We start from the raw sequence: 23,916 nt of genomic DNA on the forward strand, positions 1-23,916 counted from the left end.
CAACTCTAGTACTCCAATGGAACCATCATAGGATCCTGACCATCATAGCATCCTGACCCTGATCAAAAGGCAGGGCGGGGGCATGGTCATACCTCTAAAGATCTTAATATTGGTCATAAGGATCTTTGAAGTGAGGATGGAAAATTTCACTAAATTCTGAACCCAGACAATCCTGACACACCTTGGGAATAAAAGCAGAGGACACACATGCTCCTCCAAAGGCCTTAGACAGGCTAAGAGGAAGGCCTTGCAACACTGGGGGAGATGGAGACAGCCATTGAGCTCCTCTGCTAGAACTGAGTCTCTCCACGTGGCTTTCTTTTTGTTAGATAGGGCTAGGGCTAGGGCTTGAATCCATTTTATAGAGTGATAAGAACAGGAGATAGAATCTGGTACTTTCTTATGACAAGGACCTCAATTCTTGCCCTTGGTCAGAGGTCAGAAATGCAAGGAGTGTTTGGGCCCTGGTTCCTGCTCTTGTTTCCTGTGATCATTCTTCTGTTATACAGTTGCCTAGAAACTATCTGTGAGGGTGTGACCAAAACTCCAATCCAGCCCTGTGATGAAAAGACGAACCTTGAAGCTTCGCCAGTTAGACTGGCCAGCTCACCTGCTATAAACCCTATTAAAAAGCACCTAAACCAGAAAATTGATGGTACCCATCTTTGGGACTTATTTCTACCATACAGGGACTCTTACTGTTGGGTTCCTATCTGTGAACCCATAGCAAACTCCTTTCTAAATGCCTGCCTCATTGTGCCCTGTGAACGTCAGCCTTTGAGTTTTCATGACTAGAACCCTGAGGCGCTAAGTGGAAGCTTTGAGCAGCGGTGAACTCCTGGCATCTTAACTCACATTAAACCCACTCAGCTAGAACTTATCTCTCACGTTGAAGGAATGAATTTTCCCCGTTCCAATGAATTCCTATGTTGAAAGCTTTGTGCTAATTGTAGTGATGTCATGAGTACTGTAACCTTTAAAATGAAGGGAGATACTTAGGTCACACTGGGAGCATGAGACCTTTCTTCTTACACACTCTCCTGGCATTATGACACCACCTGCTATAAAGTCCTCGGCTGAATGAAGCTGATGCTGGCATCAAAAACCATGATAAGCCTCTAAATAAACCTCTTCTCTTTATAAACTATCCATGTCTGGGCATTAAAGTATGTTAACAGGAACTAGACCAGTATGCTGGGCTGCCTCACTGCTGCAGTGCCTGGAGCATAGCTGGAGTGCCACCAGCCAGCTCCTTGGGGTGGGGCTGGGGGGCAGAACACAGTGCCTAATGGAGGTGCTCGGTCCCTCTTTTCTCGGATGGGAAACAATGGGGTCTGAGCAGATTGTTATGGTTCCCAGTCTCTTGTGTACCCAGGAGATACTGGGGTACCACTGGGAGTTGAGAACGGGGCTCCCCAGTCCATGCTTCCCCTCAGAAGATCCCCATGCCAGACAGGAAGGAGAAAGTTGAACCCTGAATGGAGGCAGAACCAGGTTTAGTTCAAGTGAGTGCCAAGATTATGGAAGGGCTGAAAGAGAAAATCTTCTGGATATTTAGGTGCCGCTCTTTATCAAGACCCCTCCCCCCATTGACGAAGAGGCGGTCCTTGTTTGTCTAAACTGCTTTATTTGATGTCGAATGTAAATGCATACACTTTACTCAGGGTGAGTCAGGGATTCAATATCCATTGCAGAAAGGAATGCCCAGGAAGGGAAGTCCATTGGCTAAACAACCCTGGGTCTATCTAGATACCTCATTAGCATGGAGAACTCCAGGTTTCTATGCTACCTACTGATGGCCATGGTCCTCTCAGTGGGGTATCAGGTTTTCCTATTCCAGAGAAGATAGTTTGGCAGGGAGCTGACCCCACACCTACCATACTCAATTCTGAGTTTCTCAGGGTTTGGGTTCTTCTGTCTGGTGGCATGGTCCACTTAGCCCACACTATATAGATGGTACTCTCCTGAATCCTTCCAATGGGAGGCAATGGCAGTAACCTGACACGTGAGGCAGGCAGAGAGGGCATCCTGCCAATTCTGTTACTACTTACTGCCCTTGTCAACACCCCTAGAAAAATCTCTGTTGTGGTTTCCAGCTTTTCTAGGCACAGAACCATCTCTGTGCTCACTCAGAGGAGGGGCCAACAGACACAGCAGAATAGTTCGCATCGCATTTGCCAACAAACATGCAGAGCACAGACGAAGCCGGGAAACTCTAGAACGCAACCAAACGAAACTAGTAAGAACCCGGGACTGGAACAGTCCCTGTAACTTATGAACTGGGAGTTTCAAAACGAACTTAAAAACAGATTCTAGACCCAGATGACTGCACTAGTGAGTCCTTCTGAGCATTTATAGAAGAAATCACATCAGTTCCAAACAAAATGCTTCCAGGAAGAAAAAGAGAACTATTTCCTCAGTATTTCTTATGAAGATGGTATTCAAATATAAAAATATGGCAAGGGCATTTTAGAAAAGAAAGATCAAAGGCCAACTTCCCTCAGGAATATATAAGCAAAATCATGAATAAACACAACACATAAAAAAGTCAAGAGGATGTGTGCAAGCAAAGAGAGTGCCAATAAGGGAACCACCTTCATCTGACATTCAAAAAGCAATCGCAATAGCTTACCGCTTTATCAGAATAAAGGATTCGCCTGCTATGGTGCTCTCAATAAAAAAAAAAGGCATATCATATAGTTATAGCCCAACAAAAACTAGCAAGCTGGAAACAGTCACAACGGCACAGTGGCTGCATCGCTGCGACGCTGGGAAAGGCCTGCTGTGATGAGAAACAAAGCAAAGCCCCTCATGCCCACACCTCACTGGAGCACCAGACAGTGGAATCAGAAAAAAGAAAGAAACTCCAGACATACTACGAAAGAAATTATTCTGTTCTTCAAACAACATAGTGTAGGCAGAGAGTTCAGAAGGAATACAGTTAATAACTAGATGTAGGAAAGTACTTGGACATAAAGGTTAAGATGCAAAATCCAGTTTTATATCTATTTTCTCATAACAAACAGAAAATGGAATTAAAATATATGTGGTACATTTTTCTAAAAAAATGTATGGAATAATATGGTTTAATGTGGTGGCCTGATTTTTCAATGAGAAAGCAGGGACTCTTTCTCCGTCCTCAAATGTGAACTAATTTTGGGACATGGTTTGAGTAACAGCGTGTGGCAGAGGTTGTATTTGTGCACGTCTGGGTTCAGGCCTCTAGAGGCTGGCACTGTTTGCTTGCATCCTCTGGAAGTGCCTTGGCAGTTTCCGGTATCACAGACAGAAGCCAAGTCTAGACCATGAGCTGAATGATGACTGGCTCCCCCACCTCCCAAGGCCACTTGGACACTAAGCTTTCCCAGCCCCCATCAATGAGTGACTGGAAGCAGGACCAGCCGAAGAAAAACAAACAGAATCATGAGGAATGTTAGGCTGGTGCTGTTTTAAGTCACAGTGGTTTGAGGTACAGCAGTAGTTAATAGCACCTCATGCATCACACACACACACACACACACACACACACACACACACACACACCACATATCTACCACAAATACATATCTCACACATACACATATACTACGCATATACATATACCGTCTATACTACATACCACTCATAAACATACTATACCATACATACATATATATGACATATATATATGACACACACTATACACACACCACACAGACACAACACATACCATACATACTACACACACACACCATACTATAAATACATATACATCATACATACCATAGACCACACACACATTACATACCATACATACTATTCACACACACCCCATACCACACCATACATACATGTTCACTACACATATACTATGCATTTACCACAAACATACATACCCCACAAACCATATATACACATATATCATAGACTCACAGTTCCATACAATACACACACTACATAACATACACACTACATATATACACATACATATATTACACACAACATACATACACCATACATACACATGTACCACACATATACCATATACAACACACCCACACTCAACATACCATATACACTATACACACACATACACACTATACCACACCATATATACACATGTACCATAGATACCTACACACACACCTTAGACACCATATACCAACACACACACACACACACACACACACACACACACACACACACAACTTTAGACATATAACCAATAAAAATTAATACAAGGCTTCTGCTCAGAAAACTGTAGACCACTAGTGAAGTTTGAGAAGACCTGACTAGAAGGTTCGCTCCACTCATGATGACAACTGTGCTCATTCTCACATCTGGAGCCATCACAGTCCCGTCAACACTTCCAGCAGGGCTTCCTTCCAGAAATATACAAATTATGACTAGGAACCTGTCTGGCAATGTAAAGGAAAGACATAGCAGGGCACTGTCAGTGAGCACAGTGCTTACAGAGCTAGCGGAGGCTTCCGAATCTACCTAGAGTTACTGAGACAATTAGGTTTTATGCAAGAATACCTGGAAGTCAATAAATTCAAAGAGTGAACTTAGCAAGTAACCTGTGAACACCAGGATCCATCATTTGCCACCAAATAGCACGGCACAACTGTGGGGAAAGGACTTTCCCTTCAGTAAATAGCCCCGGATCCACTAAGTGAATATATGAGAAGATGAAACCGTGCCTTTGAAACTGTAAGAACTAAGTCTTGGATCTTGCTGTGAAAAGGAAGCTAGCGATACTTTCACACAACAGGGGAAGAGCCCTGGTCACCTTGAGATAAGAGCAACTCCTTTTAAATCATGATACCACTAAGAATACACCGAAGTGAAGAGGCAAGCCCTTATATACCAGATGCGTTTGCATGTGTTTCTGTACTTGTGTGCATGTGTGTGCATGCACATGAATATCCAACAGGCCACAGAAGCAAAGTGTTAATTTCAAAAAAATCAATTACTAAGAAAAATTTCAACAGCACAACAGAAAGTGAGCAAGGTCTTCAACCAACAAGGTATCCAGATCTTTAATAAATATGAAGAGACAATTGGTTTCGTTAATATAGGTAAGGACATGATTTATCTTTTTATATCATCTGTCACTCATCTGAGTAAAGCTTCAAGAGAATGGGAATCTTGTCTGTTTCGCCCCTTGTTGTTATGCAGAACATCCAGAGCATTTCCTAGTTTACACGTGCTCAATACATGGCAGTTATGACAGCAGTCCCAGGTATTGATCTTTCCAGGTATTCTTGCATAAAACCTAATTGTCTTAGTAACTCTAGGTAGATTCGGAAGCCTCCGCTAGCTCTGTAAGCACTGTGCTCACTGACAGTGCCCTGCTATGTCTTTCCTTTACACTGCCAGACAGGTTCCCAGTCATAGTTTGTAAAATCCCAGGGGCTAGTCTTTCTCGTGAGCCTTGAACTTGTACACTAGGGCTCCCATCTGCCCCTTGCCTTTGTGGAGATGAGTAGTCAGCTTCACAGGAGTCAAAGGCAGCTGAGGGCAACCATGCTGAGCAGGCAAACAGACAACAATCTCACTCTCCTCTCCGTAGACTTCCACTCTACCTCAAGAAACAGGGAAGGCCTGTGTGCATCAAACATCCACAAATCTCATACACTTCCAGCCTTCTTTGTAGTCGGTAATCAGACATGTGTGGGTGGTAAGTGTCACCTCTGCTCTGGCCCACTCACTGTCAGGATGACACCCTCTACGCCTTTCTTACCTCTAACAGCAGCTTTGAGTGACAAAGGTAACAAGCAGACCCCTTTAAAACAATTTTATTGATGCTTTGTGAGTTTAACATCATGCACCCCAATTCCAGTCATCTCCCTGTTCCCTCATATTACCCTGCGCCCTTGCAGCCTCCCTCAAATAACACACACACACACACACACACACACACACACACACAGAGCATAGGAAACACTAATCACAGAAGCTGTAGTATGTGACAGTGTGTCCCACAGTATATCCCTCTAGCCACACCTCTTTACTTGCAAAAGGTCATTGTCATGAGTCATGGGTCTGTTTCAAGATCTCTGGTTTCTGTGACAGCATCAATATTGGACCTTCACTGGGCCTCCTCCTGTTTATCCTGCTGTTTCCCTGAGTCATGGAGATTCTGCAGTTTTGGATCAGCAGGATTGGCCCTTTCGTGAGTCCCAACTGTTCACAGATATAGATTTTGGGGTGGGCCAACTCAGAGCCCTGGAACTAGGCCTCGGTAGCAGCAGAGATGGTCAGCACCACCATGGGCAAACTCTCCAGCACTGCTCTACTGTGGCTAGACCACCCAGCGCTGTTCTCAGAGGCAAACTGGATCAGGGTCTGCTCTCATGGTCTCAGGGCCAGCACACCCACACCCCAGCCGCCAGGCTCAGCTCCATAGTTCTGCCTAGGCCGGGTGTAGCTAGTGAGGGGTGGGACCAGCTCTTCAGAGTGCCACATCCAGTGAGAGGCAGGGCCAGTTCTGCACAGTCCCTGGCTATCCACCTGGTAGTAATATGAGCCATGGATATCGACCCCTGCTGTGGCATAGTCATGGAGCTGGACATGGCCCTTGGTGGCAGCTTGGACTGGGAACTCAGCATAGCCTCAGGTGGCAGGGCTGGCCACTCATAACCCGACTACTCATCTCCTCCCTCCAGTCTCTAGTTCCATCTCTCTTCATAATACTTAAGCTGCTCTATTTCCCTGTCTCTCACATCTGGCCACCACATACACATCTCGGTGGCTCCTGCTGCACACTGGTCATGCATGCATCTGGCAGGCCCCTGGGTGACATCCTTTGATGAGGGGGTGGCTATGGTTTGTCTGTGCAATGGGCAAAAGGACAGATGTGTGGGCTTCTTCCCCCACCCACACCACGTGGCCTAGTGGAACACAGGTATTTGCTGACTTCCTCCTCCTGAGCTTCGCCTCGTCCATTGCTTAGCTTAGCTTTGCTTTGCTCTCTGAGTCCTAAGCATAAAACAGCTTGGCCACCAAGCCAGGCATCAGGCTCGGGTGAGCAAAGGACTGCCTTCTGCTCTGCCCCTGACTGCTATAAGAACATCACCACCACCAAGGTATCTCTTTGCCCAAGTCCAGGGCGCCAGGCCGGGCTTTCACCCGGAAGCAATCTCCTGGGCTCTCTGGCCACACAGCGGAAAGCTGCCCCACACGCCTGGTGGCCGTATGAGGTGTTGAGCCACGGAACTTCCGAGGGTTTTCTAGTGCGCTACTGCAGCGCAGACTCCCACGCTATCAGACCTCTCACTCCTGCCTCAGCTATACTCAGCACCCCTAGGCTCTGATGTATTAGTCTGGTTTTTCAATGGACTTGCAGGGGACAAGTTCATTGCTGCACTAAGGTGGGCCAGAGGCACCCAGCGCCCCGCCAATCACCACAACGCACAGCATCAGAGGAGGAAGGCAGACAGGGTACATCCTTAGCCCAGACTGTAAACCAATCTTTTAGTGTTTACTCTCCCTTCAGCCAGCTGCTGACTAATTCCAGTGCCTTTGTAAGACCGAGTCGAGCCAGTCAGTTTCCTCTGGATACCAAGCTTCTCCCTCAGCCCCGAGCAGGGGGAGAGAGCAGAGAGAAGCCCGCCCAGTCACCGCACAGTGGCTGGTTTTTATCATCCTTCCAAAAAGCTGCTGACATTTCCCATCTGTCCATTTCCTTCGAGAGTTTCAATCTTTCTTCTTTTCTTCTTTTAATGTCATTTTAATGTCCTTTGTTCCTCTCTCTTAACTCACATCATCTAATTTTAATTGTGTTTCAGGAAGAGTGGCTATAAAAAGACGTATTTGTGGAGCGTGTGTTGCTTTGAATATGTACTGTAACTATTGCTAATACCAGCACAGTCTTTTGGCTTGCGTGGGGTCCTTTTCTTCCCAGAAATTCAAGGCACATTTTAAATGTCAGGCTGAAGAACAAAAGGGAAATGTCATTATTACCATTTTAAAGTTAGATAAAGTGAAACCTCGTGAGACCCAAGAGGCTGCCACCACCTCTGCTGTCACGGCTGGGGTACAACCTTCTATCCCCAGATCAGGGTCTCCTGGTTTTTCACTGAGGTCCCACTGTGAGTGTGCCATTTACAATCCTTTAAAAAACCATTTAAAATTACATTTATCTTTCTATTATGTGGGGGAGAGGGACAGGCATGTGCCACGGCTTACACGTGGAGGCTGGAGGACAAACTTTGGAGTTGGTTTTCTCCTACCATGCGTGGGTCTCGGGGACGGAACAAGGACTTGGCAAACAAGTGCCCTACCCATTGAGCCATCTTGCTGGCAGGATACCTCATTGAGACCTCAGCATAAAGTCGTGCATCCTATGGTCCATTCTCATATATGGGGGTCTTTAGGGTGAACTGCCAAGGGGAAGGTAGACCTAAGTGTACAGTGGAGGCTGGATTGGAGGGGAAGAGCCCCACAGTCCCAAGGAGGGGAAGTGGGCAGATGCTGCCAAGCCTACCGTCCAGAGTGGATCAGTGGACAGATCATTAGACTTCGCCTGCAGAAACTCCTTCCTTTTTGTGTGCTGTCTGGGAAGCAACTAGCTGCATAGGAACGATAATGGCCAAATTTTAGGAGCAGAATTATGCAGACCACGACAACCTCCTGAGAGGAATTTTCAGTGTCTTTCCCACAAGGAGACCGCAAGTGTATCACGCACAGTTATCCAGAAAATAACAATGGACGCAGAAGGGTATTCCCACCCCAGGTGCAAGTCAGAGCAGTGTCTGTGAGGAGACGGCTTTAGTCTGGGAGGCTGTAGGAGCCCTTCCTGGTTCCTGGTCCTCAGGTCTCCTGTGGGAGGTATAGGGATACATGGCACTAGCCAAGCTTGAGGGGCTCATGGGACCCCAACCAAGGAACTGACAGGACACTGGACCACACTATCTGGAGGAGAAAGAGGACGCCAGTCAGGGTGACATGAAACAATCTGTGAAGGTCTTTGGATTTGATTTCATTCTAAGAACACTGAAAACAGCAAGTCACTCATGACAGGACCTTGTAAAACACACTCTGGCTTCCACCTTAAGTGGCTAATGACCCTGCGTCTGCCTCATTTGCAGTATAAACGCTAGTATTAGGCTAGAGTTGGGAATCAAGGACAACAGGGATCAGAGGGTGGCTGGGACAAGATGAGGATGTGGTTCAGGCTTATGACAACTAAGTCCCCCAAGACTGGGAAGGCAGAACCAGGCGGGATCCTGCAATGGTAGACTCATTGTGTCAGTTACTCAAATCCAACCCTGAGGACTTGACAACTGCGTCTATGTTAAGCCAAAGCAACACCTGTAGATATAAAATTTAGCACACTTTAAAAAACATTAAAGAACATCCATTCCTGGGTGTTCTTCATCCAACACCCAAAGGCCTCACTAGAACAAACACTGCTATCCTGAGAAAGGGGAACAATGCCAGCAGACAGCCCTTGCCCCTGAAATGGTGATATTCTTGTGTCTTGGATCTTCTTGCCAGCCAAGCCTCCTCACCTCATGAGCCAATCCCTTCAGATGATCTTTTTGCATGCATGTGACCCCCACCCCTGCATACACACACTTAATTCTCTTTATCTGGGGCCTCCTGATCAATATGAACTGATCCAGATAAGAGATGCTGATGGCCAGGACTGGGATCCAGCAGGGGAGAATAAGAAGTGACGGATGATAAGTGATCTGCAGGAATTCCCAAAAGCTTTGAGGAGAGGTCAAGAGAAACAGAAAGGTTGAAATTGACTCAAAGGTTACAACTTCTAACAAAAAAACCTTAGAGAATAGAGTCAGCCTTCTGTATTAGCAAGCTCCAGCATTGCACAGTCAAACCTGGGCTGAAATACTGGGAAAAAAATGCATCTGTAAAGAACTATAGACTTGGGCTGGAGAGATGGCTCAGTGGTTAAGAGCACCGACTGCTCTTCCTGAGGTCCTGAGTTCAAATCCCAGCAACCACATGGTGGCTCATAACCATCTGTAATGAGATCTGATGCCCTCTTCTGGTGTGTCTGAAGGCAGCTACAGTGTACTCATATACAATAAAATAAAATCTTTAAAAAAAAAAGAACTATAGACTTAATCTCTGTCATTACTTCCTCAGCTATTACTATAGAAACGTCATCACACACACACACACACACACACACACACTCATCACTTACACAACTCATATCACACACCATACACACTCATATCACACACACTCATATCTCTCTCTCTCTCTCTCTCTCTCTCTCTCTCACACACACACACACACACACACACACACACACACACACACACACACACAGGAGTAAGAAGCCATCCAGGGGTACACAGAGAATGCATGAAGAGGTTCTGTGAAAATACTACCACCTCACATAAGGGACTCAGGTATCAAAGGACTTTGATATCCATGGTATGTCTTGGAACTAATTTCCTCAAAACACACCCCCCAAAGATAACTATACTGAAAAAGAGAGCCTTATAAAAAGCCATGAAATACCTACTCTAAAAAGAACAAGAGATACTGTGAACCTATAAGAAAATAAAATCGCAAAACTGTACAGAAAACTACAAAATGTAAGTTTTAGAAATGCAAATATAAATCATATTTAAAAGATTTATATTCTGTGTTTAGTGAATAGACGATCATATGAGTTCAAGGCCAGCCTGAGCTACACAGGATATTCAGGGCCACTCTGGGCTACCTAGTGAGACACTGTCTTGGAAAAGCTATAACATACAAGTTCAGTAATGCAAATTAAAATAGCAATTGGGCTAGGCTAGTGTCAGTTGGTTTCCTAAGGTGTATAAGGAAATACCGCATACTGTCTGGCTTAAGACCACAAGGCATCCATTTGTACAGAGATGGAGAAAAGGCGGAGCTTTCGCTAGAGAACACGGCTATCAACACATGGGTTAAAGCTGTCTCCAGGAACCCAGGGTAGAGTTTATGGCCAAGGCATTAGAGGACTCCACGAATCAGGTTTTAACATTGTGCACCATGGACTCACAGGTAACAGACACAACTAGATCAGGCAGCTATCTTTGTCCACCATGATGTTCTGAATTACTGCTGCTCACAAAGCACCGAGGGCTCAGAGGAAAGAGCTTGTATTCTGGACGCCCCAAGGTTGTAGTAACGTGATGCACGGGAAGGGTGCAGAAAGACCAGATTCCCACGAGATGTAGCTGCAGTTAGTGGCATCAAAACTCTACCTTCAACTGATCTATATTATTCCTGCCATTTGGGCTCTCATATGCATTTAATGGATCCAAGGGGTAGCCACAAGATGAATAACTCCTGTAGAAAAGGCATAGCTGGAAATGGGGAGTCCATTTTCTTTAATGGTGTGACTCCTGCTATATCAACCACATTCTAGGGCAGGCCCCACATTGAAGTGTAGTTGTTTAACACAAAGTAGATGTGAAGGGAGGGAGGGAAGGGAGAAGGGAAGGAGGGAAAGAGAATGAGAGAAAGAGAATGAGAGAGAGAGAGAATGAGAGAGAAAGGGAAGGAAGAAGGGAGGGAGGGAAAGAGAATAGAGAGAGAGAATGAGAGAGAGAGAGAAAGGTGGTATGAGAACATAACATTTGTTTTTATCAGCTACTTGTACATTTCTCACCAACAATAACTATCAAATGTAAAGAATCCACTACTTTGAAGTCATCCTGCAGACTGCTTTCCGCTCTGATGGAATGAACTGCTCTCCCACTGCCGGCACTCGACAGAACAACTGAGGTAGCACTTTTCTAGGTCATACAAAAGTCCATCTCTCAAGAGCCAGAAAGCTTGCATTTCAAGACAGCTTAGTTTTCCACCACACACAGGGCAGGCATTACAAGACACAGCAGAAGGAGGTGGAGCAGAGGCAGAGGCCACGCATCTCACTGAGCCTGGTTAGGGAGACCACAGAGTATCACTGTTCACAGGAAAGGACTTAACGGAGAAACAAACATATTAGAATGGAGGGAACTCTGGGCAAGCCCTGGGAATCTTCCGAGTTCCTAATTATTTCCCACATCCAAAGATGCACACATGCAGAGGAAGACCCTCGAGGACTTGCAGAACACATTCCAGAGCTGTGCTATGAAGCAGAGGTTCTAGCCACAGAGAAACAGCACCTGTACCCCCAGACCCTCAGCCAACTGCCCAGAAAGCCGTGTCTCAAAGTAGGTCACCTGATCCTTGGAGAAAGAGTGGCTGTAGACCATGGCTAGCAAACTGCCACAGATGAGTTGAACATGACCTGCTGACCCACTATTGTAAAGCCTGTAGATGGGAACAGCTTTTATATCTCAGTGAAGAGATAGATACAGTGGATACTACGAGTGGTTCCCAATACCGGCCATTTATAATAAATTTCACAACCTTTGATTGTGACCCATCAAAATAAATCTTAGATATTTAACCTTGGCAATCCTTGACATGACAGATGCCGTAGCCAGATAACCAGCAAAGATATTTTTAATTGGATAGTTTATTTATCTACATTTCAAATGTTATCCCCTTTTCCCGGTTTCCCCTCTGTGAACCCCTTATCCCATGCCCCTTACCCTGCTTCTATGAGGGTGCTCCCCCACCTACCCACCCACTCCCTCCTGCCTCATTGCCCTAGCACTCCTCTACACTGGGGCATCAAGCCTTCACAGGACCAAGGGCCTCTCCTCCCATTGAAGCCAGATAAGGCCTCTTCAGCTCCTTCAGTGCTTCTCCTAACTCCTCCATTGGGGTCCCTGTCATCAGTCCAATGGTTGGCTTCAAGCATCCACATCTGTATTGGTCAGGATCTGGAAAAGCCTTTCAGGAGACAGCGATATCAGGCTCCAAGCACTTCTTGGCATCAGCAATAGTGTCTGGGTTTGGTGTCTGCATGTGGGGTGGATCCGCAGGTGGGGCAGTCTCTGGATGGCTTTCAGTCTCTGCTACACTCTTTGTCCCTGTATTTCCTTTAGACAGGAGCGATTCTGTGTTAAAATTTTAGAGATGGGTGGGTGAACCCATCCCTCAACTGGGGGTGTGCCATGCCTAACCTCTGGATATGGTCTCCACAGTATTTCGGCTTTGTGTAGTATTTCAGCTAATATCATCCCCATCGGAGGTCCTGGGAGGCTCTTGCTTTCCTCGAATCTGGGACTTTCTGGTCAGCAAAGAGATTTTGAAACAAACCCTTAGAGACTCAATCACAACAAAAACAGAGATTCCCCCTTCTCCCCCCCCCAAAAAAACGAAAAAAAAAAGAAGCCACGGAAACAAAAATCGACAGATATGATTAGACCAAACTAAAAAGCAGCTGTATAGTGAAGAAGATCCTTCATAAAGAAAACCTACAGAACATGGTAGAAACTACTCATCAGGAAGGATTGACACCCAGAGTTGTGAGACTAACAGCAGCAAAATTATAGCAATCACCATCATCTGATTCAAACAGGCAAACGATCTAAGTATACATTTACTGCAAGTGGCCAACCAGCTCTGGAGCACTGGTTTCCATCAATAACCAGGATGGAAAAGCTGAGACCACACTGCTCCAACCAGAAAGGTAAGGGGAGAGAGAGAAGGGGAAGGAGAGGGAAGGGGGAAGGGTAGGGGAAGGGGGAGGGGAGGGAGGGAAGGAGGGTGAGAGAGTGAGCACACAATGCTCTTGTACGTGAAAGGCAGAGATATAAATTAGTATGGTCTTTACAGAAAGCAGGATGCCTGCGCCTGTATAAGCAGAACTACTGTAGGACTCAACAAGTCCGCCATGGGGTAGTTCCACACAGGAGAAGAAATCCATATGACAAACAGGCCGCCACTCAGGCTGGCTAATAACAGCACGATTCACAATAGCAAAGATACATACGTGCTCCCTCCAAGATTCCATCCACAGAGAAGTGGATAAAGGCAATGTGGCACTCTATGTACCCAAACAGAACATTAGGCAGCCCTATAAAGCAAGGCTCTGCCAGGTCCAGCAACATAGATGGGACTATAACATACTATGTCAAGTGAAGTCAGCGGGCCCAGGAAGATAATGCCTCATGTTCTCATTCCTATATGAGATCCTAAACAATGGATATGAGTGAAGCAGGATATAGAATAGCAGTTATCAGAGGTTGGAAAGGGATGGGGAAGGTAGGGAGAAGCAGAATGGACGGCGAGCACAAGGGTCCAGGCAGATTAGGCGGATTAAGTTTTAATGTTTTATTCCCATGAAGTACAGTAACTGTTACTTACAACAGTTAATTGTACATTTAGTTAGGACTTTGAATAGCCTCACCCCTCAAATGACAACATGTTTTGTGTTGATGGATAGGCCAATTATCTATTCTGAGGGTTATAAATTTTATACAAATAATGACCTTTCACACTGCATGTCATAAACAAATACATTTGTAATCTATTGATCAAAGCTAAATATGAGCTACTTGGTTGCCCATCACAGCTATAAGGTAAGACCCTACTGTCGAAGGCATGATACACTTTGGCTGCACGACGTAGAGAAACCATGCTAGAACTAACGTGGAAAGTCCCTTCTTGCTGCCCAGCTTTTGCAAAAACCAATAGACTGTTCCAGCCATGGACGTGTTTCAATAAATAGTGACCTACTCAGCAAGATGCGTCTGTTACAATAGTGGTATAACTGTTGTGGGGGTAACCAATGTTTCCAAAAGAGAGAATTTAAGTCTAATACTGCAAACCTAGTTAGAGGCCGTGCCTGGGAAGTTCACAGGCATCACTGGAGACCCTACTACTGTTGTTTTGCTAAACGGACTGACCAAGCTTCCTTCTACATATGTGTACTTTACCTACACATTATCGCTTCTTTCAGAGAGGCTTCTGTCTGCAGTAGACAGCAGTCAGTATTGAGCGGTGTAAATGGTTAAAGTGCTGAGAATATGTGGCTGTTGGATGCTCTGCCCTAAATGGGGCATTAATATCAACACCCACTCGCCTCTGGCCACAGCTCAAGGAACACTGTGAAAAGTAGGGAGGAGGCTAAAAGAATGTAATAGCTGCAGAATGTGGAGGAATCCTGAGAAATGCTGTCTTCCAGACAAAGCATGCTCACTGCACCCATGCAAGATCATGTCAGTCAACATTCTGGCTTGGATGAGGGGGACGCTCATGAGCTTCTGCCCATAGCCCAGGAGCTGCTGATAATGAATGGCTGCTGGGGAGAAGAAGTTAACTTTCCTCCACGGTGTGGCCTCTGCTAGGTTGCTTAGGTGGACAGTCCTACACTCCTACAAATTCTGGCAAAACTAATTGGATTTAATGTTTGCTTGTTATGTAGAAGAGAAGACGAAGGTCAGAGGGGAAAATAATTGGTAGAAGGGTCCAGAGGGAGTGGGAGAAGGGTTCCAGTAGAATATGATTGAGAAACATTGTACATATGTATGAACTTGTTAAAGAATTAAATAAAAATAATGAAACAAGAACCCAGGACAAAGCTCAGGAATAGAGGTCCTGCCTAACCTGCAAGGCTCTGGGACTGGCTCCTATCCCTGAAGGAAAATACATATATAAGAAATTACAAAATGGCATATGCTTTTACAGACTCAATGTGTGAACACTAACACAGATGGTTAGATTAGGTTAAAAGTATGTTTGGGGGCTGGAGAGATGGATCAGTGGTGAAGAGCACTGACTGCTCTTCCAGAGGTCCTGAGTTCAAATCCCAGCAACCACATGGTGGCTCACAACATCTGTAATGAGATCTGATGCCCTCTTCTGGTGTTTCTGAAGACAGTGAGAGTGTACTTATATTACATAAACATACAAACAAACAAAATTATAAAAAAGTATGTTTGGGGTTCTGGACTCAGTTTTTTAAAGAGAGAAACAATGAAAATGGAGTGTTTTTTTAAACAAGGGACAAAGCAAAGAAATATTTTATTGTGTCAATATTAAGCTTTTTTTCTATATATATTTTTTAAACCATAGATTTAAAACATCTTTGAATAACACTGCCCTAAGCATGTTTGACCTGGATATTAGAACCCATTTTTCTACAAAGCCAGAAACTAAAATGAAAGTCTAGGAAAAGGTGTCTTAGTTAGGGTCTTACTGCTGTGAACAGACACCATGACCAATGTAAGTTTTATAAAGGACAACATTTAATTGGGGCTGGCTTACAGGTTCGGAGGTTCAGTCCATTATCATCAAGGTGGGAGCATGGCAGCATCCAGGCAGGCAGGGTGCAGGAGAAGCTGAGAGTTCTACACCTTCACCCGAAGGAAGCCGTGAACAGACTGAGCATCCCCAGGCAGTGAGGAGGAGGGTCTCCAAGCCCACCCCACAGTGACACACTTCCTCCAACAAGGCCACACCTTCTAATAGTGCCACTCCCTGGCCAAGCATATGCAAACCATCACAAAAGGTAACAGGAAATGAAATATACTTCTTCATTTTAAATTGTTAATTTTTTTTAAAAAAAATGTTCTATGTATGTGTGGTTTTGCCTCTGTGTTTGTGTGTGCACCACATGTACCCGGTGCCCATGGAAGTCAGACAAGGACGCCAGCTCCCCTTGACCTGGAGTGAAAGTCAGTTGTAGATATACCTGAGAGATGAAATGCAAAAATGAAATTGCCCGGAGCCAAAGGACGGTTGTCATTAGACATTGAAGGCAGAGGTAGGACAAATCTGACATGAACCCTGACAGAGGACATAAAAAAGAATTATTCTCCCTTGTGTTTCATAAAGGCAACATAAACTCTGGCAAGGATCCATGGTAATAGAAAATTACAGAATCATTTTCTCTTTTGTGAACCTAGATTCGAAGATCGCTAACAAACCTTAGCAATGATGGCTTTTAAAAAAAAAACATTAGGAGAGAGAAGAAAAGTGAAAAGTGATATTCATGTAAGCAAATTTGGAGATTTGTACAAAGAACAAACAAAAAACCCCATCATGACTGTGTCAGATTGGAGTCAGCAAGCTTTGTTTGCCCAAGGCAGCTTTAAGGAATACTTTATGATCCCCCAAACTGAAGTCTGGTGTAGAACGATGCTCTATAGAGCATCCAAATGAACTCCCAGCACACTTGGTGTAGGTGTTGGGACTGCTGGTGGCCGAGCAGTCCTAATTTACATGTCTGAAGTCTAAAGTGCTAACATTTCAAACTGGAACCTTCCTGGGCACAGACACAACATCACGAATGGAAAAACTCCTCCCCTAACCTCGAGTGACAGAGCTCAGCCAAAATGCAGGGGCAGCAAGAACGCCATATAAACTGATGTCCATGCTCTGTGGATACGACACACATGAAATATAAATGATGTTTGTGTTCACACTTGAGTCTTATTCCCAAGGTAACTTACTATCTATTTCAAAGTATCCCAAAATTCAAACAAAATTTGAAGTCTGGTCCCATGCATTCTGGGTAAGAGTTAGCTGACCTGTACTCACTTGACCCCACCAGCTTTTCCCATCCTTGTGAATTCTGCTGGTCAGGGATTCTCAGAGGCAAATGGTAACTCGTCTGCCCCATCATATCCAAGGTCTCTGCTCAGTGGTCATGGTGGTCCGCTTCCACTCCAGTCTCCTCTTATCACGTGCTCACAGGGTCTCTGGGTTGTAGCCCTGCTGGTTTTTAGCCTACTCCTTCAATTCTCCAGGTAGCACCTTGGTTCGAAGTCTTCAGGTGTGTTCTCCCTTCCATCCGGAGCCTTCTTAACCCAGATATCCACCAACCTGAACATTCAAGTCACCTCTCAGGAAGCTTTCCTTGGCCAACCTGTGAGATATAGAGTCTTCCTCCACCCCACCCCCCGAACCTATAGTCTTTCTGCCTTTAATCATGTCACATAATCCAACTGTTTAAGCGTTTTTTGTTCCCTGGTTGTATAGGTATTCCCACTAAATTGAAACAGTCTACCCTGAGGTAGGTTAATTGAGACTCAGGAAGTCAATCAAACTTATTCACAAGTCTCAGGAAGATCCTGAAATCTGCAGGATTCATGAGTCTCCCAAGGCAATATAAACAGGGATAACTGTGGCTGGGAAGAGATTTGTCATGCATGCATGGGGGTTTTGGTGGATGAATCTGCTGAGAGTCTATCACATTCCTGTAACTAACCCCTCATGCTCCTGTAAGTAAACCCAATACGCTTACCGGTTCACTAAGTTAGATTTGGGTGGAGCTGTTCTTTAATCTGTCATCAGTGCCCTATCTGGGGACATTTATTAACCTCTCCTAAGGAACAATCACATAAGACATGTATTTTCCTAATCATAATGCAAGCTTTACAAAGACAGCTAGCTATGTTTCACCCGATTTGTTCATTGTAGCATTCCAAGAGCCAGCCAGACTCTCTGAGTATGGTCTTATACCTAGAATTCCAGTACTCCAAAGGGTATTAGAGTTCAAGGCTATCCTGAGCTACTCAGCAGGCCTCTGCACAAAACAAAACCAACCAACCAACCAACCAACAAACCAAATGCATCACTTGCTTTTGTCAAAACAGTGGCTAGGATAGCTGAATGAGTTAAAATTTAAGGTATGGTCTCTGGTCTCACATAATAGGAGCTCACTGGTTTTAGGACCTTAAACAGAGCAGAGTCCACCCTCTGCATTTGTAGGAATGATATTCAAGGGAAAATATACACTAGAACTTTCCAAATAGCAAAATTGAATGTGTTGCATGCTGAGCACCCTCCAGGATCGTGGTGATGTATAAGCAGGCCATGCTCAGGCCACAGCCACGTCACAGACCCTCTGTCATCCCCAGCCCTGGTTGGATGAGTACCAGCCCTCCTGTGTCACTCAGGCGCTGTGTAGTTAGGTCCCTGAGGGTGGATCTGTAATGACCCTGCACAGGTTTCTCATGCCATTCCTAAGAAAGGCTGCATATCAACTCTTCACATAGAGTTTACATGGTATGGATGTTACAAATAACCTAGATAGGCTTTACAGTGTATGGAAGGAGGCTGAGGGTCACACAAGGGCACTGCCATCTTCAATGACGGACACAAGCGTCTGAGTATCTATCACATGGGTGCCTGCCATACTCCCAGGATACCGACGGATGACTGCATATGTGGCTGTTATGAAGGACGGGTGACATTCTGTGCAGGTATGAACAGTCACCACTATCTATCATAAAAAGCAAGGAACAGAGCAGATGCTGCCAAGTCACTTTTGTTTCCATTAGAAAATAATTTGTATATGAATAACTGTGTAGATACAAAATCACCAGAGATTTCTGGAAGGAGACAAAGCTGCCATTCATAATGGAGTTGTTAGGGAGGCTTGGGGTAGAGGTGTCAAACTGGCCTTACACAGTTATTTTGCATTTTTCTACACAGCTTGTCTCATTTTTTATTAAATTATCAATATTTTTCCTGGTAAGATTATGGGCTCCTTAAAAAGATTTTTTCTTTGTAGTTTTTGCTACTCATTGTTATAAAAACAGAGAATAAAGGCAATGTTATTTAATGGAATTTGAGAAAAAAGCATTGTCAGTTTTTAGAAACTTCCTTGAAGCCCCGAGTTTCATTCATCAAATAAAGCTTCTATCTGAGAACGCAAAAATACATTTTCTGTATTCTTAAGGTTTCCAGCCGCAGAAATTTCAGATACTCAGAGCACTTTGCTCTGAACACCGTCTGCTCTTCTCTAATTCTCCTGCAATTTACAACGTAAGAGCATTGGCAGAAAAATGTGGTTAGCAAAGGGATGCGGTTTAAACGTTTTTACGGTGAGTCTGTATGTCTCCAGACATTACCTTTGTCTCGGTACTGGCACTGGTGTTGGTTCAGTGAGTGACTCAACAGAGTAACGTTTTGGAAATACTGACCTGATAGTCCAAATGACCCCTCCCACCCAGTTCACTGTTGGAACCTAATACAGAATATGATGATTTCAAAGAGGCAAAGGTGAGCTGGAGAGATGGCTCAGTGGTTGAGAGCACCTACTGCTCTTCCAGAAGTCCTGAGTTCAAATCCCAGCAACCACATAGTGGCTCACAACCATCTATAATGGGATCCGATGCCCTCTTCTGGTGTGTCTGAAGACAGCTACAGTGTACAATAATAAATAAATAAATAAATAAATAAATAAATAAATAAATAAATCTTTATTTAGAAAAAGAGGCAAAGTTTGGGAGAAATGATTAAATCATGAGGGTTCTGTCACTGACCTGAGAGTCATGGCTCTAAACAGAGGCTTCCTGGGCCAGTGAGATGGCTCAGTAAGTAAGGGGCTTGCTGCCAAGTTTGAATCCCTGAGTTCAATCTGTAGAACCCCCATGGTGGAGGGAGAAAACCAACCACACACACACATACTTGCACTCCAAGTAACTGTAATTCAAGAAAGAAAACAACCCACAAGACAGAGACCTTCAGCAGACCCCAAAGCTGCTGAAATTTTAACCCTAGGCTTCCTAGCGTCTCACAATGTAAGCAGTCGCTTTAAATGGCATATACTTTACCTAGTCTTGGTCATTTTGTTATCATAGCTGGAATGAGCTGAGACATCCAGGATCATGTTTAGCTGTGCATATTTAACCTCTATGCTTGGCATTAATTTTTTTCTCGTGCATTTCTATTTCTTTGTTTGCTCAGCTTATGGGTCAATTTCACCCCCATCCCCTATACTACAAATGTATGAGATGAGAATGTGGTGAGAGATTCTTTTCTAATACCATGAGAAAAAAACCCGGGAAAATAGCTTTGATGAAAGCCTTCTGAAGAAATTCATTCGGATGAGATAGCCCAGCAGATAAAAGCGCTTGCCACTCAAGCCTGCGGACCCGAATTCCTTGAAGTCGGTGGTGAATCTGGTTCCTGCAAGTTGTCACCTGATCTCCACAGATGAAATCTGTACATGGATAGCCTGTAAATATGTGTGTGCACGCACATGCATACGCAGACGCGTGCACATACACACAGAGATTAATAATGAATTAAACTTTCAAAAAAGAAATTCATTTGGTTGCTAAAATTGAGACTAAAATATGCTACTCTGTTTATAAGGAGTCCATCCATCTCTTTACGCCCATCTGAGAGCTATGACGTCCCTGCTCATTGCCTTGTGGTGAGTGGCGATGCTGCTGGGACAGGGGGGTTCAGACCCCATTGTCTAAAGGCACTTAGCTCCTTTATACTAATGTAGCAATATCTTCAGCAGGCTGATGGCAAATGAAAATTAATTCCACTGGAAGTTGATAAAGCGGAGTCCATTAAAAGCTAGACTACTTTAGATTAGATTTTCAAATGAATGAGACGAGAGCCTTCACAACGGCTCCAAAATGGGCATATTTATAACCCTGCCCTGCCTGCCAAATATAATTACATCTTTTCCCTGCCAACCAGAGAGAGAGAGAGAGAGAGAGAGAGAGAGAGAGAGAGAGAGAGAGAGAGGTGTTGTAAACAGGGCACTCCCCGCAGGAAGAAAGAATCCCTTTTGAGAGCCTTGAGCAATTAGAAGGCTTGTCAACTTGGAATGTTCTGTCTTGGATTTTCCCATGTTCTTGTGTATCTGTCTAGATACCATTTATCATCCAAACCAATGCCACACATTTTCAGTCACTGCACCGTGGAAGGCCTCCTGCTGGGGCTGTTTCTAATGGACCCTCAACCGCAGCTGATCACACTGACCACCAATCTGACTGAACTCTGGTTGTGAACGCAATTTGTTCTGCTATTGCAGCTGCTGAAACACCATGGCCAACAGTAACTTGGGGTGAAATGGTTGATCTCAGCTCACAGGTTACAGTCCCTCATCAAGGGAAGCCAGGACGGGAGCTCAAGGCAGGAACCTGGAGGCCGGAGCTGAAACAGAGACCACGGATGAGTGCTGCTGACTGGCTTGCTCAGCTACCTTCTAACACAGCCCAAACCCACCAGTCCAGTGATGGTATAGTGGGCTCGGCCCTCCTACATCAATTATCAATTAATAAAGTATCTCAAAGGCATGAGCACAGGCCAATCTGATGAAGGCAATTCCTCAGTTAAGGGTCCCTCTTCCCAGGTGTGTCAGTTTGGCAACTACAGCTAACTACAGCTGTTACCCTGGGGTAGAAGCTACTGTGTATGCATAGGAAATGCCCCTGCAAACACCGATGTGCTAATGGCTTGGTCTCCAGCTGTGGCACTATTGAGGCATGATGGAACCTTTAAGAAGTGTCCAGAAGCTGGAAAGAACCCAGATGTCCTTCAACAGAGGAACAGATACAGAAAATGTGGTACATTTACACAATGGAGTACTACTCAGCCATTAAAAATAATGACGTCATGAAATTCTTAGGCAAATGGATGGAACTAGAAAATACCATCCTGAGTGAGGTAACCCAATCACAAAAGAACAAACATGGTATGCATTCACTGATAAGTGGATATTAGCCCCAAAACTCGGAATACCTAAGATACAATTCACAGACCACATCAAGCTCAAGAAGAAGGAAGACCAAAGTGTGGGTGATTCAGTCCTTCTTAGAAGGGGAAACAAAATGCTCAGAGGAGGAAATACAGAGACAAATGTGGAGCAGACACTGAAGGAAAGGCCATCCAGAGACTGCCCCACCTGAGAATTCATCCCGTATACAGACACCAAACCCAGATACTATTGGCGATGCCAAGAAGTGCACGATGATTGGAATCTGATATAGCTGTCTCCTGAGAGGCTCTGCCAGAGCCTTACTGATACAGATAAGGATGATCGCAGCCAACCATTAGACTGAGAATGAGGTTCCCAATAGAGGAGTTAGACAAAGGACTAAAGGAGTTGAAGGGGTTTGCAACCCATAGAAATAACAATATCAACCAACGAGGCCCTCCCAGAGCTCCCAGGGACTAAACCACCAACCAAAGTGTACACATGGAGCGACCCATGGCTCCAGCCGCATATGTAGCAGAGGATGGCCTTGTCAGGCCCTTGGTCCTGTGAAGGTTCCATGCCCCAGTGTAGAGGAATGCTGAGGCGGGGAGGAGGGGGAAAGTGGGTGGGTGGGGGAGCACCCTCATAGAAGCAGGGTGTCGGGGGATGGGATGGGGGTTTCTGGAGGGGAAACTGGAAAAGGGAATAACATTTGAAATGTAAATAAAGAAGATATCCAATTGAAAAAAGGTGGTGATACACAGGCACTTCCTGTCTCTTCTTCCTGACTGATGTGATGTGTCCATCTTCCTTAGCTGTATGTGCCTGTCACCAAAGACACAGTACAATAGGGCAGTGAGAGAACCACAAACAGAATCCTCTAAAACAGTGAGCCAAGAGAAAACTCCTTCTTCTAAATAGCCTCAGTTATTTTGTCAGTGACAGAAATGCTTAACCCGAATGATCATCCGTCAAAGCAGGCCTGGGAGGGCTTACTCCTCCTGGATTCATCTTGCATCCAGCCTGCCCTGGACCTCTGAGCCACTCCAAAAGCCAGCCTGCCCTCCTTCCTTCTTCAGAGAGCTTGCTTATTCCACTGCCCCCTGGAACAGAAGGCTCCACACTTGCTGTTTCCTGCTGATCAGCTGTAAGAAGACACAAAGGCCATTTTCAGCGTTACGACTGCCCTTGATGAGTACGCGTTTTTGCACAGTGAGCTTTACTTCCTTACACTTACATCGTGTCGTATGCTCTGAACCAGTTGTCGTTTGCTTTCTCGATACAGTCAACTCTACAGAAATGTCTAATTCTTTTCTGGGGTTCTCTAATTGCAGTGACTGGATACAGTGTAAGTTCCCCAAGGGCTCACGTGTTGGGACTCTGTGGAAACTGCGAGGGGCAGGACCCATCAGGAGGACTGGGAAACTTGAGATAGGTCCTTGAAGGCTGTTTCTTGAGAAGTCCTCTCCTTGCTTTTTGGTTTGTTTTGCCACATGGTCTGTTAAGAAATTGCTCCTGTCATTGCGATGTCACCTGCCACAAAGCCCTCGACAGAAGCTGAATGGGGATGCCCTGACTTGAAATTCTGTCCCTCACAAGAGGTAGCTAAATATTTCATTACAGCAATGGAA

The 23,916-nt window shown here is 44.9% G+C and overlaps 1 protein-coding gene, 1 long non-coding RNA gene and 1 other non-coding gene across 6 annotated transcripts in view; all 3 read right to left on the minus strand.

The window, feature by feature from the left end:
- Positions 1–23,916, minus strand: part of Entrep2 (endosomal transmembrane epsin interactor 2) — a 411,852-nt gene that overhangs the window by 129,462 nt on the left and 258,474 nt on the right. The window lies entirely within an intron of this gene.
- Positions 6,955–7,096, minus strand: LOC120100402 (small nucleolar RNA SNORA48). The gene has a single exon (XR_015655915.1). It is a non-coding gene; the product is annotated as a small nucleolar RNA SNORA48 (small nucleolar RNA).
- Positions 7,445–23,916, minus strand: part of LOC148007702 (uncharacterized) — a 28,069-nt gene continuing 11,597 nt past the window's right edge. Inside the window, exons 2-3 of the long non-coding RNA XR_015646872.1 lie at positions 8,471–8,555; positions 7,445–7,916 (exon numbers count right to left, since the gene is read on the minus strand). This is a non-coding gene — a long non-coding RNA (uncharacterized LOC148007702). The remainder of the gene's footprint in view (positions 7,917–8,470; positions 8,556–23,916) is intronic.

This window comes from Rattus norvegicus, chromosome 1 (genome assembly GCF_021556685.1).
Source record: "Rattus norvegicus strain SHRSP/BbbUtx chromosome 1, alternate assembly SHRSP_T2T, whole genome shotgun sequence".
Taxonomy (NCBI): domain Eukaryota; kingdom Metazoa; phylum Chordata; class Mammalia; order Rodentia; family Muridae; genus Rattus; species Rattus norvegicus.